Here is a 15,707-nt window from a genome sequence, read left to right as displayed (position 1 = left end):
AGACCAATGATTTAGGAGAAGATAGGCAGGAAGAGACCTGGGCCCCTCCACTACTCGAACCCCTCCTTGCAAGTTATCAATTTGGGGTGATACCAGCATCCAGAGATCCTCCCAAGCCTTTCCCCAGGGAGCTTCCAGTGCGGTTTAGGAACCAGGCCTCACCCACAAACACTCACTGAGCAGCACAGCCAGTGAAGGGGCCCAGAGGGCCCAGAGAGGAAGACTCAAACTGGGTCTTGAAAGGTAAGGTAGGAAGGAGAGGGAGGATTTTCCAGGCAGGGGTCAAAGGGTAACAAAAGACCCAAGTGAGCCTGGTACATTGGGGAGGGGAGGCCAGTAAGACTAAGCTGGCACAGAAGGGGAATGTTGGCAGATAATGTTTGCAAGGTGGTGGAAATAAGTTTGTGGAAGGCTTAGAAGTCAAACTGAGGACTCAGGACTGTCTCAGAGCCAATGGGGAGCCTACTGAAGGGTTCTGAGCAGGGGGCTACATGACTGGAGAGATTACTTAGGCAAACCTGTAAAAGATCAAGTGGAAAGGGAGAGCCTGGGAGCAGGGCAGCCATTGCAATAGCACAGGCTGGAGTGGGGCAGAAGAGGATACAGGGAGAGGGAGAGAGAATAGAAGGTGTGAGAAGCAGGGTTTGGGGAGTGAGTGGACAGCACCTACAAGAAAGAAAGAGGAGTCAGCAGCAGCAGTATGGTCTTCAGGGCTACAGAGAATGGGGACTTCTGTAAGAGATGTCAGGGTTTCCTTGAGAGGGTCCCCACATTGGGGAAGTAGCTCCTCTGTTACCAGAACTTTTAACCCTACCCTCCCACCCTTACACACACACACACACACACACACACACACACACACACACACACAGTCATACATGAACAATCACACACACAGTCACACATGTACACTCATATATGCATATACTCAATCACACATTCATGCACGCACACACAAACACACGCATGCACATACACCTGTACTCTCATGCTACAAGAGTATGAAAAATCCTTCACCAACCAAAGCAGAGCTCTAAGACTTCGGGAGACCAGTCCTAGGGAGTGGCCTGAGGCACATAAAGGTTAAGTGACTTGTTCAAGATCACACAGCTTTCTAGGTGTCAGGTGAAATTGAACCTAAGTCATCCTGACTGCATGTAGCCCAACCACTAGCAGAATCAGAGGCCAGCTGATAAACAATAATCCCAAGATCATGGGACATATTTTATCTTACCAGCTGCTTCCTCCATGCCGGACCCCTCCCCCACTCCTGTCCTTCAATAGATTATTGATTCCTACAGTGCCAGAGGAACCCAAATATGATGATTTACTAAAGACAACCTCATCCAGGCTGAAAGGTTTCATTTGGGGAGGGAGAGGGAGGGAGGGACAATATAGGGGAGATTTTACATTTTAAAATCAGAAGAGAGTAAGCGTGCAAACCATTCACCTTGGAAACCAAAGAGAAAGCAGCATCACAAGGAATGCAGCTGCCAGGCTTGACACCCTCTTGTTTGGCTATGCTAACTACCCCTACAATGGACAGCAGCCACCAGTTAAACAAGCAAGCCATTAGGCAGAGATGGGCTGGCAGCTTGCACACAGGTGGATGCTTCTTGTCAGCTGGTCCCTGGTGGCTTTTCTTCCCGACGCAGTCAGAGGGAGCCTACTGCCTGGGCCCACATCCCAGTTAGGGGCTTTACAATAAAGATTACATGGCAAATCAGGGGTCGCTATGGAGACATGAGAAGGGGGAGAATAAGAATACTGCTTCGCCTTTCAATAATGCTTTCTGCTCTTACAAAGAAAGCCTCTTGGCCTATGCTGGGTAAGTGGCCACTTTCCTGGGGTGTTTTCAATGAGGCACCAGGCAGAGTCTTAGCCCCAAATGCCAGGACACAATCTCTCATGCCACCATGACAGCTATACCCCATTAAGGAAGACTCCTTAAATAACCAAAGAAGAAGAAAAGGGTCTCAAGCTACATAGTTAAAACTCCAGGACAAGAAGACTGTGGGGGGGGGGTGTCCTTGAGGGGCTAGCACCTTAGCTAAATGTCATGCCATCACCTAGTAGGGTATCAGATTAGCTGACAGCCTACTGGGAGCATGAATGGGGTTCATGATAGGCTTCTGGGAAAGAGCATGGAAATAAAGGCTGCCAGAAGGGGGGAAAGGGACTGATAAGGGGGGTAGAAAGGTACTGGACAGGCCCATTCCCCTTCACTATGTTGGGGACAACAGAAAAGGACAAGAAAGCCTACAGGACCGAAGCAGGAAGAGAAGGTTTGGAGGATGCACCAGAAAGAGGCAAGGCCAAGAAAGGAAGGCTTTTTCCACAGCTCAGAGCAGGGTAAGGGTTATTCTGGGGAAGAAACCCTAAGTAGTCAAGTCTGCCACACACTGTGGGGGAGCTGCGGGAGAGTGCCCAGGACTGGGTAAGGGAGGCTCAACCCCTAGGCTTCCTGTATCTCTGACCTGCTCAGAAAGCTTCAATGGCTCCTCAACACCAATAGATACAAATTACAAAATCCCAGCTCTCAGAGGTCAGGAGTCCAGCCACACACTCTACAGAGGAGGAAACTGAGACTCGAGGAACAGAAGGGATTTGGCCAAGGTCACACATAGGATCCCAGATCTAGGGCTGGAAGGGACTCAAAGGCCAGCTAGTCTGATCCCTTCATTTTACAGAAAAGGAAACTGAGGTCTGGGAGGAAAAGTGACTTGCCCATGATCCTCCATAGATTCTGTAGAGATAGAAGGGTCCTCAGAAGCTATCTAGTACAATCCCTACCTGAACAGGAATCTCTCTATAACATACCTTGACAAATAATAACAATGATGATGATGATGATAGATAACATATATAGAGAGATTTATGGTTACATAATGCTTCCAAACATTATCTCATTTGATCCTTAGAACGTCACTGGGAGGCAGGTGCTATTATTAGCCTCATGTTATGGATACAGAAACTGAGGCTGAGATGAAGTGACTTGTCATACAGCTAAGTAAATGTTTGCGGCAGGAATCCAGCTCCAGTCTCCCCGACACCAAGTTCAGAGTTCTAGCTGCCTCCCAGTCATTCAGCCCCTGCCTTCTGGCAGTCCACTCCACTTCTGGCTAACTCAAATGGGGAGGAAGTATTGTCAAGCGGAGAAAATCAAATCCCTTTCCTAGAACAGCCCTTCAAATACTTGTGGATGGCTCGTGTTCCCCTTGATTCTTCAGCCAATCTTTACCTTGAATGGACCCAAGGCCCTTCTTTCCCAGCCCCACGGGCCTCCTCTGGATACCCTCTCGTTTTTTTCCATGTTATTTCTAAAAGATGGTGCTCAGGACTCCTCCTAGGGTTCCAAGTGAGCTCTAGCCTCCAGTCTCTCACCTCCCTCAGCCTCTCAGTGCAGCCTCCAATAGCATGGGTCTGAGGACTGCCATTTCACACTGTCAATGCCTAGTTCTTTCTTGAAATCCACAGCTCAAATGAAAATGAGGCTCAGAAGGATGGATGTGGACAAGTGCAAAGGACAAGAATCCACGTCCCTTCCCTCAGACAAACCCTGAACTCCAGGCAGTTCCCATTCAGCGTCTTTTCTTCCAAAGCACCTCTTCATTCAGGTCAATTCATCAAACATCTATTGAGAGCTCACCACACTCCAAGTGGCACTGAGGCTACAAAGACAACACCACACTCCTGCCATCAGAGGAGCTTACATTCTACTGGGAAGGGGGGAAAGCAAATACACAAAACATACACACATGAAAACATGTGCAGAATTAAACAGTAAGTCATTTGAGAGGGTGGGAGTAATAAGGGGGGAGAGGGGGCAGGGAAAGCCTTATGAGATGGGCTCTGAAGGGAACTAGGGAGTCTAAAAAGGCAGAGAGGAAGAGGGAGTACATGTCAGGCACCAGGACAAAGGCCTGGAGTCAGGAGATGAGAGGAGAAGGGAAGAGAGATTTTCATGGATTTGTTTAAACCAAAAAGTAAGAAATGATGAAAACAGTCCTGTGAAGTCCACCTAGCCCTAGTGTGGCCATCCCTTAGCTTCCAGACTTCCTCACCGCCCCTTCTCACGCTCTTCTTATTCTACCAGGTCTTGCAGAGTATCTATTTGGTCTCGGTTCTTAACTTGGTCCTTCATCCTTTCCCACTCTGGGATCAGTGGGCTCCTCACCCACTCAAAGCAACTGTTTCTGCCCCGGTTCCTGAACAGAACCTCTCCCCAGGGACTTCCCCATCCCCCCCACCCCAATCTTGTCTGCTTTTCCAATTGCCTTCCCAGTAGAAGTAGAAACAATAGGAAAAGCTAGGCGTCCCTCAGGCTCTTAAGGAACCCTGATGCCATTCTTCATCGCCCTCCCGGAACCTTTGGCCTCTTCTGAGAAAGAAAAAGGACTTTACACCCTATCCTTCAAGCAATGAGAAGCCACTGAATAGCCTCCTTCCCCATTCCTTCTCCCACCTCCCCAAACCACCCTTTCACTCCTCTCTCTACCTCCTTTCATGGCCCACCCCTTGTCCTTTACCATCTCCCTCTCCTTTTCCGAAAACCAGCTCCTCTCCTTTCAGAGACCCCCTCCCCTTTTGGGAAACCACTGTCCTCTTTCCTTTCTTCCCTGGGTCCCTTTCTCCTCTCTTTTTCCACATACAACTCTCTTCTCATTCAACTCAGTATAAGCATTTATTTAGCACCTACTATGTGTCAGACACTGTGTTGGATTAGAAGCAATATGTATGTGTGTATACCCCTTGCCCCTCAAAGAGCTTACTTTCTACTGGGGAAAATCAACATGTACCCAGATAAGCAGATTCAAAATATATGCAAATTAAATACAAAGTAATTTGGGGAAGGGGCACAGTGATAGCCTGAGCAACATGCCAGGCATCCGTTCATCCGTCTAAATGTCTCCTTCCCTCCACATAGACTCCTCTCTTGTGCCTTTTAGGAACCAATCAATCATTCCCCAGGCATTTTAGAGACTTGGACCCAAAGAAGGGCCGCTCATCCTAGATCTCTTGTTCTCCTCCAGGCTCTCCCCCTTCCCTTTCCTTTTAGGGATGTCCTTCTCTCCTCTCCCACTCTCTAAGGACCACCAGCTCTTCTCTCCGTGTCTCTATAGCCCACCTTTTTTTTTTCCTCCATGGATCACCCTCCTTCCCAGAACCAATCTCTCCTCCCCTTCCCTCCATGGAGCACCTTCTCTCCAGTGCCCTCCCTTTCCAGGGACCACCCAGTCACCCTCCCTCTAAGAAGAGCCCACCCTCCCTTCCTTCTGGGACCACCCATTTTTTCCCCTCCCTCTAACCATCCTCTCCCTCCTTCCAGGGACCACCCTCTCCCTTCCCCTCCCCTTCCCCCACCCTCTACTCTCCCCTCTCCCGTCTTCCACAGACCACCCCATCCTTCCCCTCCCCTCTGGCTGGCCGTGTCCTCCCTCCCTGAGATCTCAGAGCTGCGGCTGGAGACCTGCGGCTGGAGACCTGCGTGGCGTGTCGCGTCTCCGCCCGTCCCGTGCCGGTGCCGTATGTATGTAGTGGAAGGACGCTGGCGGCAGCCACCCCCGCCCCAGCCCTCTGTCTCTGTCTCTCTTCCCCATCTCTCTCTCTCTCTCTCTCTCTCTCTCTCTCTCTCTCTCTCTCTCTCTCTCTCTCTCTCTCTCTCTCTCTCTCTCTCTCCCTCTCCCTCTCCCTCTCTCCTCCCCTTTCTCTCTCTTCCTTCATCCCTCTCCTCCTCTGATCCCCCACCCCCACCTCATTCCCCCCTCTCTTTTTCCCAACTCCATTGGCCGAGACCTGGCCTTTCTCCGGGGATTTATCTTCTTTTATTTATTACTGTATTTTATTGTAGCCTCCCCCAAAGCCTCACAACCCCGCCCCGCCCGCAAGATCCCGCTGCTGCCTGGGCCGGTGACCATGGCCGGGTAAGTCCCTCTCGCCCTGAGCCCCCAATCGGCCCGAGTTCCCCCCCCCCAAGCACCCCAGCTCTTGAAATCTACACCTAGGTATTGGAGCTGGAGAAACAGCGGCTGCGTGTACGCTTGGAGATCGGGCCATGGGGATGGAGCTGGGCTCCAGGAAACCCGGGGGGGGGGAAGGGGGGAAGGGTATCACAGATGCAGGGATGTTGACGCGGGGGGGGGGTGGCAGACAGTGAACAGTATGTAGGGGGTAGGTAGCGTTGGGGACCAAGGGACTGTGCGGGAAGCCATACTGCGTTTGGGGGGCCTGGGTGTAGTGCGGGGACGTCATGCAGGGCTGGAAGTCGGGATGCAGTGTGGGAGTCTCTGGTGCAGTTTGGAACCAGAAGATGCACGGACTGAGATTAAGGGTGCAGTGTTCGCGAGTCAGGGTGCAAAGATAGGGATGAGGTGGGGCGGGAGTGGGGGGGGGCAGTACGTGGCGGCCAGGCGTGGGGGCTGGTACTGGGATGGCATCGGGGCGGGGGCCGGGATGCCGGTGGGAGGAGAGCCGGCCTAGCGCGATCGGGTCGAGGCCAATGGTGGGGGCGCCGTGGCTCCGGCTTTGCTGCCCCACCCGCCTGGAGGGCGCGCGGCCCGTGCCGACCCCGCGGCTGGGGGGCCTGGATGGATGCCTGAAGTACCTGCCCCGGGGCAGCGCACCTGCATGCCCTGCGCGAGTGTGCGGGGCGACCGGCCGCGTGCTTGCGAGGTAGAGGTAGAGCGGGAGCTTGCGGGCCAGGCCGGGCCGGGCGGGGCCGGGCGGGGGGCGGGCGGGGGCGGGCGGGGGCGGCCAGGCCCAGAGGAGCGCGCTGAGCGGGCGGGGATGGGGGCGCGCGCGCGCGCTCCGCCCCGCTCCACCTCGCTCCACCTGCCCCGGCCCCCCGAGCTCGGCGCCGGGGGCGGGGGGATGCGGTCACGCACGCCCACGCACGTCCCCGGATCGTCAAGGGAACCGGCGGGTGCGTGCGGGGCGTCGCGTGTGCGCGTGTGTGCATGGACCCCGGTGCCCTCCGCGCGGACGCGCAGAGAGCGGTTCACAATGCCTGCTTGGCCACACCACACACACCCCCACCTCCAGCTGCTTCGATAGCTCGGTCTGGGGCCCACATCTGGCCGCGCCCTTGTCCGTGCCGTGCCGAGCCGGTGTGCCGTCTCCGCCGAGGCACAGGGTCTCGTGGAGGGCGCTCCCAGAACCTCAGCAGGTTCCCCACCACGTGGGGAGCAGGGCGCGTCATTAGCCTCGTTTTGCAGAGGAGAAAACGGAAGCCTTGAGAAAGGACAGTCCCTCTTTGAGTGAATGGGCCAGGTGAGACTCAACCCCCCCGGGGAATCCTGAATTCCAAGCAGTCTTTTGGGTACTGCTTCTGATACTTGCACGATGGAGGACTTTCGCAGAATCCTAGCTAGAATGACCCTCAGTGCCATCGAGGCTAATCCCCTCATTTGATAGAGGAGGAAACAGACCCGGAGAGGGGAACTGGTCCAAGGTCACACAGTAAGGCAGCCAAAATTTGCACCCCAACCCAAAACTCCAAATCCTTCACCTCTCTGGACCTCCATTTCCTCAACTAACTGTAAAATGTTTTCCCCCAGGAAGCTTTGTCCTTGAGAAGGGTCTCACCACATAATTCGAGGAGATTGGGGGGTCCCTCTGTTTGGGGGCCAAGCTGGACTGAATCCAAGCTAGTTACCCTCTCCTAGGGAAAACAGTAACAGGATCCCCTTCTTTGCTGAGTACATTCATCAACTCCAAAGTGCTTTCATTTGAACTACCCACCATATGCCAGGCAGTGGGAATAGAGCTAAGATTCAGACTTGCTCTCTGCCCTCATGGAACTCTTAGTAGGGAAGATAAGACATACAGAAATAACCACAACTGGAAGGAGAATATGGTACCAGGGTTGGTTTGTGTGACCTTGGACAAGCCATTTCCTTGTCCTTCGCCTCAGTTTCCTCTTCTGTAAAATTAAGGAGTTGGACTACATGGCCTCTGAGGTCCCATCCAGCTCTGGGTCAGTGGTGCTATGTGTGACCTTGGGTAAGTCCCTTCCCCTCCCTGGGCCCCAGATTCCTCCTTTGTAAAAGGAGATTGGCCCCTAATCTATGAGCCTGAGCACTAAGTCATTTCACAGAAGGCAGAACTTATTTCTGCATTAACATATGCTAGGCATGATGGATGTTAGAACAGAAGTGTACGATGTGGCCCTGGCTAGAGCTCTTTTCCTTTGGAACATCACTAGGGCGCTGGGCTTTTTTCTCATCCACTCTACTCATACCATATTGATCTGAATGTAAACCACACCTTTCCCCAAAGTCCAGTGTGTACAAAAACTGACCATAGCCTAGAAGAAATGTTAGTTATTCAGTGTGTACATTTTTTTCCTCTCAAATAGAACTTATTTGAGGGGGGCATGGCCTATATTTGGACCACTGCAGTAATCCTGGGTGCCTTCCCTCTCTGACCACCTCCTCAGATGCTTCCGTCCTTTCTCATCTCTTCATAGAAGATGCTCTGCGTGTATCTCTTGAGAGAGAACCCAGGAGGAATATAGGAGTGCCAGGGGCCAGCCGTGAGGTTGCCTTGCGTCCCATAAAATTTTTCTAGGTCTCCTCAGCTTGCTGGTCAGTGGGAGGTACATATTAGAGAACTCTGCCATGATTCCTCTCTGCTTTTCACAGCAGCTCTGAAAGACCAGGAGACTAAAGGCCAAGAGGAGGGGAAATCATTTGTCCAAGGTTACACAACTAGTTAATGGCTGCTTTGTTCCTAATTCCCAAAATGCAATGGGTTAATGATAAACTCATCCCTCCACCACCGGTGGGCCCTGTCTCCATTTGACATTTGGTACTAATCCTCTGAGTAAGAGCTGACTCTTACCCAATTGTCTTCCTTCAGCTTCCTCCTAGGCCCAGGGAAAAGACCTGGGGGCTGGAGCGGTCCAAGTGAGACCTTGATGTACCAAGCCAGCTCCCCTAACACAAAAGGGATCCTTACCTGGGAGGCGGAAAGCCAGGAGCATCATGCCGTATGGAAAGAGCCCTTGACTGGGAAGGCCTTAGAGGACCTTGAGCTCTAGGCCTGGATCCACCGTCTCTTGGTAGCTGAGTGACCTCACTGTGTCCTTCCCCTTCTCTGGTCCTTACTCTCTCCATCTCTAAAATAAAAGAGATAGGCTAGGGGCTGCCAGGGGCCCTTCCATCAATCTCTAATGATTGTCTCAGCTCCTGAGAAGCTGCAGAAGTGGGAGGGGAGTTAAGGGAGCTAGGTGCATAGTGTGAGGGGCTCTGCGGTTCTAGGAGAACCATTTGACATGCAAACAACTCGTGTTGATTTCGAATGATTTTCATCTCTTCATTAAAGCTGATTCCCTAAGGTCTAAGTAACAGTTTGGGTATTTATAATTACATCAACATTCTTTTCAAATACTGTTAAAGATTTTTTTTCCCCTAGTAGACTGACCTTTTCCAATTAGTTCTAACTGGAGAGGTTTGGTTATAATTTTTAAATTAGGATGCATTTAAATGAATTTCGTTTTGAGAATGGAATAAGGCAGAGAATTTCTTGACAGAATTCCAAAGACTTCATTTTGGATCTCTCATTCGGAAGAGCATAGATTCAAAGGCAAATCTATCCCCCTTATTTGACAGATGAGGAGACTCAGGCTCAGAGAAGAGGGGTGACTTACCCAGTGTCACACAGCTAATAAGCCATTTGAGGTGGGGTTTGAACCCAAGTTTTTCTGACTCCAGGTCCAATGAGGCATCCACTGTGATTTTAGCATTTAGGTGGATGGCAGGAGCAAAAGCATGAAAGTGTTGGTTGTACTTATCCTGGGGCCACAGGAGCCCATGGAAAGGCAGGGCCCAGGTCAAGGAAGACTCCTCTCTGGCTCTAAAAGTTACCTGCTCACCAAGAACTCTGGCTCACCTGAAAGCTGATTGTCCCTAAGAGGGTCTTGGCTTGGACAGGAGGGTCTTGGTGCTTGGGGAGGAGGGTCCTGGTGTTTGGGGAGGAGGGTCTTGGTGCTTGGAGAGGAAGGTCTTGGCTTAGAGAGGAAGGCCTTGGTGCTTGGAGAGGAGGGTCTTGGCTTAGAGAGGAGGGTCTTGGCTTGGAGAGGAGGATCTTGGTGCTTGGGGAGGAGGATCTTGGCTTAGAGAAGAAGGTCTTGGCTTGGAGAGGAGGGTCTTGGTGCTTGGAGAGGAGGGTCTTGGCTTAGAGAGGAGGGTCTTGGCTTGGAGAGGAGGGTCTTGGTGCTTGGAGAGGAAGGTCTTGGCTTAGAGAGGAGGGTCTTGGCTTAGAGAGGAGGATCTTGGCTTAGAAAGAAGAGTCTTGGCTTAGAGAGGAAGGTCTTGATGCTTGGAGAGGAGGGTCTTGGTGCTTGGAGAGGAGGGTCTTGGCTTAGAGAGGAGGGTTTTGGTACTTGGAGAGGAAGGTCTTGGCTTGGAGAGGAAGGTCTTGGCTTGGAGAGGAGGGTCTTGTCTTAGAGAGGAAAGTCTTGGCTTTGAGAGAAGGGTCTTGACTTAGAGAGGAGGGTCTTGGTGCCTGGAGAGGAAGGTCTTAGCTTGGAGAGCAGGGTACTGGTGCTTGGAGAGGAGGATCTTGGCTTAGAGGGGAGGGTCTTGGCCCTTGGAGAGGTTCAAATTCTTTGCCACCTCAAAGAGTTTAATGAGAGTGCCTGACCATAGAAAAATAACTGCTACTTTGCATGCTCTCAGCACCTGCTACATTCAGGATGGTGGGCCCCCTTTTGGTTCTCAATCTGACAGCTCAAGCATGTGTGACTCTCCCCAGTGGGTGTACAAAAAAGCCCAATAAAGTGTTCATTGAGTCCAGCTAAGTCACAGAATTACAGATTTCGAGCTGGAGGGGACATTGGAGGTCATCTGCTCAAACCTTTTGTGTTGCTGGAGAGGAAGCTCAGACCCAGAGAGATTTAGTGATGTGCCCAAGGTTACCTCATTGATATAGCGGGGGTGTGATCTCAGGGCCTTCAACTTCACATCCAACATTCTTCCCACTCCACCATGCTGCCTTCCTTGGCTGTATGTTAACTCTTCCATTATCGGGCTAGTGGTCAGGACTGCTGGGCAGTGGGGAGATCTCACTAGACCTAATTTAAAGCCAGAAGTCACCTGGTTAATACTCTTTTTACAGATAAGAAAACTGAGGCCCAGGGAAACTATGAGTAAACTATGGGTAGTAAATAGCAGAACAGGATTTGAACTCAGGTCTTCCAATTCCTTTTGTTGTTATTGTTCAGTTGTTTTTCAGTCACGGCCAACCCCATCTGGGGTTTTCTTGGCAGAGATACTAGAGTGGTTTGCTATTTTCTTCTCCAGGTCATTTTACAGATGAGGAAACTGAGGCAAACAGGGTGAAGTGACTTGCCTAGGGTCACTCAGCTAGGAAGTATCTGAGGCCAGATTCGAACTCAGGAAGAGGAGTCTTCATGATTGCAAGCCAAGTGCTGTATCCGCTGCACCGCCCAGCTGCCCCCTTCTGACCCTAATTACATTTAATTCGTATTAAGCACTTCCCTGTGCAAAACACAAGTCAGTTAAGAGGCAGAGCTTATACACAGTTGTGTGTAAGAGAGATGTCACCAGGGGCTACGGGGCTCTGGCTGGAAACGGAGGTGTCACTTCTAGCCTGAGAGAGGAGGGATATTCCAAGAACAAGCCAAGTCAAGGTTGTCTGGAGTCTAGAATGTATGGAGTAGAATATGATGACATAAGGCTAAAAAGGCAGGGTAATACCAAATTGTGAAAGGCCTTGAATGCCAGACAAAGGATCTTGACTTTCATTCAGTGGGCAACGTTGGCTGGCCCAGGACTGGGAAAACAAGGGCAGTGAGTCCTTGAAGCTTAGAGAGGACTGGTTGGGCGGTGGCTCGATTGAGCTTTCTAGCCATGGATGAAGTTTGAAGAAGTCATGTTGGGGGGGGAGGGGTAGGGTTGAAGGGGGCACGAGGGCTCAGCTGGTGGGCTTGGTGTGCTCCGGCTGGGCTGCACTGGGCTGGGCTGGAGGTCTGCCAGCTTAAGCCAGTCCCTTCCAGCCTGAGCCAGTCGGAGAGCTGCCCAACCCTGCTGGAAGCCCCTCTCCTGCCTGCAGACCTTCTGCTGGGTAGGTGGGGTTGGAGGTTGGCCTGGGAATGCCGCCTGGAGGGAATGATTTCCCTGCCCACGCATCAGCAGGGAAAGGAATGGGAAGGGGAGGGAGGGAGAGATATTGGGGATGGGGGAGAAGGCTCTCAGCTGCACAGAATCTCTTCCCTCAGTGGAGAGAGGTGTGTGATCTTATAACCAAGAAACCTTAGATGGCAGAACTCAAAGGGGCTCGGAGACCATCTGGGCCAGCCCCTCATTTGACTGAGGAGGAAACCGAGGCCCAGGCACAGGAAGGGAGGAGTAGCCTGAGACCCGGGCCGGGGAAGGGACTTGTCCAGGGCCCACAGGTAGGAAAGGCCAGAGGCAGGGTTTGAACCCAACACTCCACCAACTCCTGGGCTTTTTCTATTATGCTATGCTCTTTTGCACACACACACACACACACACACACACACACACACACACACACACATACTGTAATAGACACACACCACAATACACATACACCTATACACACACACCACACAATACATACATACTACAATACATATACACCATACAATACACATACTCAGAAAACACACAAAATAGACTCACACAATACACTTAGCTGAGCATAAAGAAAAACAAAACCAAAGCTATGGGGCCTTCACCTGTGTGCCAGAAGAGAAGGACTTTTGCAGAAATAGCTTCAACCCAAGGGGCCAATGTAGAGCTAAGCCTATCCCTGGGGGGCCTCAGAGGAACGTGAGGGGCTTGGCTCCTCTTGGGTTGCTCCTTCCAGCCCTAATTCCTCTGATCCTAGGCTCCCCTTGTGAGCTGCTCTCCCTCCCTCCCCTCTTTCCCTCCCCTCCCTTCTTCTCCCCTCCTTCCCCAGGCCTCTCTTCCAGTTCTCTGGTTTCTCTTCTCTAACCCTGGCCCCAGAGAGCCCCCAGCCGCCATCTCAAAAACACATGCCCTTGGTAACCATGGGGACTGTGCTATATGAACAGGCTGCCGCAGCCTTGGCCCCACTGCTTGGAGACTCACTCCCAATGCAGACCTTCCCTGAGACCCCTTGGGCTCAGCTCCTAGGATTCCAAGATCTTCAGGACCCGGTTATTTGTCTCTGCCCTCCCCCTCCCCCACCCCCATCCCCAGTCCTTTCTTCTGGACCATCTCTTGGTCCCCATTTTGAGGACCAACATTTCTCTTTTCTTTCTGACCACGTCTCCAGAGTCCCCAGACCCCAAAAGAGCCTTTTTCTAGGATTGTTTTTTCTTAAACAATGGAAAAACCAATATATTAATTCAGAAATAATAGAACAGGGTAAGGTTAGTTAGAAGTACTCTTAAAAATGAAATCTCTCCAGTCTCAGACTGAGCCACACCTAAACCTGCTAAACTAATGCTTAACTCAAATTCCCAAATCTAGCCCAGCCCCTCCCAATCCCTTTAAGCTGGGACACCTAGAACATCCAGTGGAGCCCATGCCTGACCAATAGTCCCCTTGGCAACGCAGCCAACATTGTGCCCATTCTGCCCTTCCTAGAATTCCACCTCCATAGGCTGTCCAGGAGCCCCTGGGAGACCATAAAGTATTCGAAAGTTATTCCTGTTCTCATGCTTAGACTCCCCTCTTTGCTACTTATGCCCATTGCTTTTAGAACGGCCTTCTGGGGATTTCATCCCCCTTGTGGCTTCCAGAGAAGAAGGGCTTTTTTCTTCCCAGACCTCCTCCCCTCCCACTCACCTCCCTTGCTGGTTTGGGGATCAGTCCGCCTGGATGCTTTGAACGTAACTCCTTCATCCACTCTACACTTTTTGACTCACTCTTAGCCAGTTAAGAAGCCCACTTGGGACATGGTTGGTCAGTGGTCTTTTACCCATATCTCTATACAGTTTTTGTTGTTTGTTTGCTCGTTCAGTCATTTCAGTTGTCTATGACTCTCCATAACCCCATTAGGGTTTTTTTTTGGGCAAAAATACTAGAGTGGTTTGCCGTTTCCTTCTCCATTTTACAGAGGAGCAAACTGAGGCAAACAGGGTGAAGTGACTTGCCCGGGGTCACATAGCCAGTAAGTGTCTGAGGTCAGATTTGAACTCAGGAAGATGAGTCTTCCTGATTCCAAGCCCAATTCTCTATCCACTGCACCATGGAGCTGCCTATTTCTATACAGTTACTGGGTAACTAATTTCCCTTCTTTGGAAATAGAAAAGGGTCAGCAGGACATGATTCCAGTCACCTCAGAAATCAGATGAATTTGGCCCAGTGTATGAGGCATCATGGTGGAGTAGAAAGACAGGTTCCAATCTCACCTCAAATGCTTATGACCCTGGGCCTCAGTTTCCTGCTTTGTAAAAGGAAGGGGCTGGACTCAATGACCTCAGTGAGCCCTTCTGACTCTGATCCTAAGACAAACTCCAAGTTCACAAGAGCCCCCTTTCCTTCAAAGTATCAACAAATCTCATTCTTATTGGGCACCGACTACTTGCCTGAAGGTGAGCTTGCTCTTTCTTGGGATTCAGGAGATCTAAGACCGTCCCTGCCCTCTTGGAGCTCTGAGGATAATCTAGAAGGCAAGGTGAGGCAGAGCAGGCTTAAAGCAATGCATTGTGGGGGTGCAGCCCCCAAGTGTTATCGGCACCCCTTACTACTTTTCTGTGCTCCTTCTACTCCTGTCTTCTGGGGATTTCATCCTCCCTTGAGAAGAATGGCCTCACTGGTGAGACCCCAGATTTGTCTTAGGAACTTTGACCTAGAGCCAGAAGAGATCTCTGAGACCATCAAGTCCAACCCCCTCCATTTTACAGAGGAGGAAACTGAGACCCAGGGAGGGGGAAATGATTTGCCCAAGGTCACACATAGGATCCCAGATCTCAATCTGGAAGGGACCTTAGAGGTCAACCCCTCCATTTTAGAGAGAGGGAAACTGAGGCCCAATTGTTGCAGGAGAGCAGAGAAGGGAACCAATTACAGAATCGTAGAGTCAAGGCTGGAAGGAACCATCCAGTACAACTGCTTTGTTTTACAGAAAGGGAAACTGAGGCCAAGAGAGGGGAAATGTCTTGTCCAAGATCTCACAAGTCATAAGTGACAGAGCTGGAATTTTCACTGCATCCATGAGAGCAGAAGTGGTCAGGGAAGTGAGATGTTGGAAGCATAGACTATTTGAACTGGAAAAGGAACTTAATCATGTGATGAAACCCCTTTCTTTTTAAAATAAGGGGAAGTGACTTGCCCAAGGTCACATTGTGAGTGTCTGGCACTGGTGGGACCAGAACCCAGGTCAATTCAGACTTAAATGAAGCCAGAGATGACACTATTGTCACATTTTTCAGTGTGATCTAATTTTGGTCCAATTTGGAATGACACAAACTTTGGAGGGTGAGCGAATATGGTTAAATGACTGAATCGACACTAAAAAGGTCTCAACAGGCATGAATGCTGAGAGAATGTGGGATTGGGGGAGGGGGGACTGGTCTAGCAGTTGGGGGGTGGGTGGGGTTGAGCTCCTTAGAAACCAACAGTGTGACATGGTAAGCTAAAAAGGCAGGGCCCATCTGGTGTGTTGGGTTCAGATTAGGGCAGAGCAGTTTAAGATAGACATTGATGGACTGGAAAGCTCCTAGAGTGGCGAGGGGGTCCCATGTCCCA

General features: G+C 51.1%; 1 protein-coding gene across 12 annotated transcripts in view; it reads left to right on the top strand.

The window, feature by feature from the left end:
- Nucleotides 1–5,315: 5,315 nt before the first annotated feature.
- ATP2B3 (ATPase plasma membrane Ca2+ transporting 3) overlaps nt 5,316–15,707 on the top strand; it is a 137,222-nt gene continuing 126,830 nt past the window's right edge. For 5 of the 12 annotated variants that reach the window (XM_020977271.2, XM_020977270.2, XM_020977269.2 and 2 more), the window contains exon 1: nt 5,605–5,924. The gene's annotated coding sequence lies outside the window, so the exon portion shown is untranslated. Of the gene's footprint in view, nt 5,531–5,603; nt 5,925–6,968; nt 7,270–15,707 lie in introns of those variants that run through there. The other 7 variants (XM_020977275.2, XM_020977273.2, XM_020977272.2 and 4 more) reach the window with 4 other exon arrangements.

The sequence above is a fragment of the Phascolarctos cinereus genome, unplaced genomic scaffold (genome assembly GCF_003287225.1).
Source record: "Phascolarctos cinereus isolate Bilbo 61053 unplaced genomic scaffold, phaCin_HiC Scaffold_8;HRSCAF=390, whole genome shotgun sequence".
NCBI lineage: Eukaryota > Metazoa > Chordata > Mammalia > Diprotodontia > Phascolarctidae > Phascolarctos > Phascolarctos cinereus.
Note: the sequence above shows the minus strand (reverse complement) of the source record. Positions and strands in the feature narration are given on the sequence as shown.